Below are 4499 nucleotides of genomic sequence, written 5' to 3'. Positions count from 1 at the left end.
TACTTTCAATATTAAATCAAAAAACGAATGATCGAATGATACACGGATTTAAAATAATCCGTGTATCATTCGATCATTCCTTTTTTGATTTAATATTGAAAGTAGAAAAATGAGAAAACGGCTTCCAAAAATTGAAAAAAGAGAATTCAGCTTGATTTCATCAGGCTCCGAAAATTCTTCAAAAAGAACACAAAGAATGGCCTTCTCAGCTGCCATAGTTGCAACTCTTGCGTCATCAGAACAGGGTGTTCAACGCATAGACATATAAATACCGGTATTTATTATGTCTATGGTTCAACGCACCACCGTTTCCGTTTAAAAAACGTTTTGCACCGTTTTTGTCGGGGCTGAACGCAGCCCTGATGATGGCACGGTTTGATCTTCGGCTGACCAATCAGCAGAAAAGGGTGTTTAAGTCCCGCCCACATGTAGAAATCGAATATTCAAGCTGTTTATTCATTTTCTACCCCTGAACGAAAAACGAAAATTTAAGTTGAATTCTCGTTTTTCGTTTTTTGGAAAAAAAACGAAAAAACGAAAAAGGAGGCGTTTTCTCATTTTTCTACTTTCAATATTAAATTTAAAAAACGAATGATCGAATGATACACGGATTTAAAAGGCCATCTGTGCTTTATTCAGTCAGTGACTTCACAGGCACATTTTGTAAAGGCACCACCTAATTGGTTTCAGACAGGCTTCGAAGAAACCATTACATCATGTCTAAAGATCTAGAACAGTGGTTCTCAAGCGACATATTGTAAGCCTGCAAAACAAATGTTAATAATAAAAGGCAACTAACCATAAAGCAGATACAACTCTGGTTCCTTTAAAGTTTCCTCATACACGTTTTTTTTACTTGATGCAGCCAACTGTCGCTGCTCAATGGGGTTTAAAAATATTTAAGGTAATTTCTTGATTTAATGCTATATTTCCTGTCCATTAGGTCCTAATGACTTTGAATGACTGAAACATGCATTTTCTGTAAAGCTGATTTAAAACGATATGTATTGTAAAAAGCGCTATACAAGTAAACGTGAATTGAATTTAAATATTTTAAATGGGAGGAGAACACACTTTCCATATCTTTTGTTGATAATATTTTGGCACAAACTAATCTTTCCTTTGGTAAAGGCTAGCTAAATTATGCAATGCAACAAGCATGTTGCATGTCCTGCCTTCATCCTCCAAAGACCATGAGAAAAAAATATTACGTTAAAAGAAAAGCTATTGCCTACATTAAACACAGATTCAATTATGACAAGAATAAACATGGTCCACAATTTGTTTTGTGCAGTGAGCTATTGGCAGCCAAGAGAATGACATCAAAAGTAAAAAAAGCACAAACATTTAGAAACTAAACATTCAAACTATAAAGGCATGTCAGGTGGACATTGAAATCATCAGAATAAAGTAACTGTTTGCTTAAATCATTTAAATCATTCATAATAAATATATATATATATATTTTTTTAAATGAATCATTTTAGGACTGTGTAACACCTGGGCCTTGAGCCAAAACATTTATGTCCTATCGGCCGCCCTAAGTACAGACAAATATTACTTGCATATTAGATATTAACTTCAGTTATTCTCTACAAAACAAAAAATCCTGGAAATCTACAAATGCAATACAAATTCAATAGCAACAGCAGACAGTTAATATAACATCTGTGATCCAGAAATCAGTCCCTCAGCTGAGCCATGACAAAAGTTCACAGTGTTTAAACAGGACCAGCTTTGAAGAAGAAAGTCTTCTGTAGTATCTTATGCCAAGGAACTTTGAAGAAATAGTTATTTTTGCTGCTGTAATATCCACTGTGTTGTAACAGTACAGTAAATAACAGCACATTCTAAGCCAAGGATGTTCAAAAGAACTGTTATCCTTCAGCAGCCAAGTAACTTTTGGCAGCAGACTCTGAAAGGGGAGAACTGCTCAGTGTCAGACTTTGAGTGATCAACATTCTCCAATCAGACACATTTGGAATATTAAGTCATTAAGTTGGCTTGAGATAATCTATAAATTATGGGCTAAAGTTAAAAGGACAAACAAGAAAAAGATAATAAGCCAAATTTCGGGCTTTTTCTGGGTTAAGGGAGTTCAAGGCTAAATTTCCAAGAATTGCAATGAAAAAATGAAAAAAAAAAATCATTTTTAAGAAATGTAAATATTAAATAGTTTTGTGGCTCTTGTGTCATGACAGATCGCTGTAGCACCTCAGTTCAAGCAGCCAATCATCTCTTCCTTTTTACTATAGCATGAAATGAAGACAAAACACTGATATTGTCCACTAGTTTGAGTAAAATGCATTTTCATTCACACAGACAGAATTAAATCATCCTTATTTTTCAGAATTCTGCACTGTAAAAAAATGGTTCTTTCAACTTAAACAAAGTGTTCGTGCTGCCTTAAAGTGTTAAGTTCAGTCAACTCAAATATCCAAGTTGTCATTAGCACAACTAAACATTGACTAAACTAAACTTTTAAGACAGCAGAAATGCTTCCTTTTTTTTAAGTTGAAACAACAATTTTTTTTTGAAAGCTTAAAAATGTCACTTCTTTTTCAGTGATGTCATGTTTGAATAAAAGTTGACACCAAGTTGTTACATCAGTGTGAACGGTCAATCAGTTTTTGCACATAAGTATTGTCCATCTAAAAACAGCAGCATCCAAATAATTGCTGGAAGGATGCAAGTTACAATAGTGAACAGACACTTAATGTTGCATTTTGGGCTCTGAATATAAAACATGAGTGTGATCTTGCTTGAGAACAAAGCAAGAAGAACCACAAAATACATCACAGAGACCACGGTTCTGTTGTGTTTTGGTTTTGTTTCTCTGTGTTCCAGTTACCTGTGTTCCCTCCTTAGTTTCCATGTTTTTTTATTTAGTTACTCCACACCTGTTTCTGTTTCTCCCTGATTGCCCTCACCTATTTAAGCCCTGTGTTTTGCTTAGCTCTTCTGTTCACCATAAAAAAATGGTGTTTTTTTATGTATATCTCCTGTGTTTCTCTTGCTTGTGGATTTATTATTAAAGGACTTTCTTGTTTATTTTTACTCCTGTGTTGTATGCTTTCCATGTGACAGAATGAACTAATCAAGGGAGCACAGAAAACTATGTCAAGAAACAAAACAAGAAAGGAACAGGGAAAAACACAAGTCCATGACTGTTACAACCAGCAGGTTCATCTTTGGTATACAAGGCAGGCAAAATCCATCTCCACGAGTTTCTCAAGTCCCACTATCACAAAGAAATGTTTTTTTCATTTTTGGCAAGCATGATGCTACTCTTTGTCTGTGTTTTAGTGGCAGAGAGGTCTACAGATTAAAACTGAAAGTGCTTGCTGACTAATGTTTTTTCACTGATGTAAATTAAAACTTAATCTTCAACCACTGAAGCTTTAAAAGTTTCAAATTCAAAAGATTGTGCACTAGTCACTATGATGGCACTGTTATGTTATGACATTAAAATATGAGCTACTACCATACCTGTCACGGTAAAGGCTATGTATAAAAAGGTCTTACTAAAAAATATGACATGATTTGTCTGTCGATTTGAGTTATAGTGTAGAGGGGTCATGTAATTTGATGAACTAATTTTTCTTGATATTTTGACACATAAGAGGTCATTGTACTATATTTCACTAGAAAATATACTTTTTCAGAACTCCAAACTTCCTCTGCAGTTCAGAAAGAACATTTATTGTTTCCACTCTACAAAAACAACTCGTTTTAAACGTCCTTATTTTTATTGTTTTTAGTACAATAAACACTATAAAGGTACAAAATATCCAGTGAATTGAAAAGGAATTTTCTAGGGTTTAAATAAAATGATTAACAGACAGAAAGAACCTTCTGATTGGCTAAACAAAGCCTCTTTTTATTTTATTGTTCACATATAGTGTTATCTTTTGGTGAGTAGATTTTCTGCATATTGTTAGATAAAAAGTGTGCCATTTTTTGATGTTCACTACGGTAAACCCTAGAACGCCACATAGAGTACCATTCACTGGAATGCATAGCCTCATGTGCCTTATTGATGTTTTATGCTACAACATTGTTATTTGTGATTGGTTGACAGACATTTCAAGACTTGATTAATTACTGCTCAACTTTGGGATCCATGTAAGTTTTGCAACACTGAAGAGAACTGAATCTAGAACTTTAACTATAGACTGAAACTAATAACTAATTAGAGAGGTCCTTGGAAAACACTAATATACTTCATTTAGCAATCAAGTTTGTGTTTATGTAAATAAGCGTTCATATGGCAATGATTAGCCGGTGGTCTGGGTGTTGTTTATCACATTTGTTTCTAACTTTTTAAATGTAGGTTGTGGTTAAAGGAGGGCCAGATGCACACCCAAAGAACGTCTCAGGTTACTTATGTAACCATGGTTTCCTGAGTAGGGAACGAGACACTGCGTCCTCTAGGGGTCGCTATGGGGAACGCCTCATCGTGACCCGTGTCTGAAGCATACATTGAAAAAACACCAACA

This window comes from Sinocyclocheilus anshuiensis, unplaced genomic scaffold (genome assembly GCF_001515605.1).
Source record: "Sinocyclocheilus anshuiensis isolate Anshui unplaced genomic scaffold, SAMN03320099.WGS_v1.1 scaffold782, whole genome shotgun sequence".
Classification (NCBI taxonomy): Eukaryota; Metazoa; Chordata; class Actinopteri; order Cypriniformes; family Cyprinidae; genus Sinocyclocheilus; species Sinocyclocheilus anshuiensis.
Note: the sequence above shows the minus strand (reverse complement) of the source record.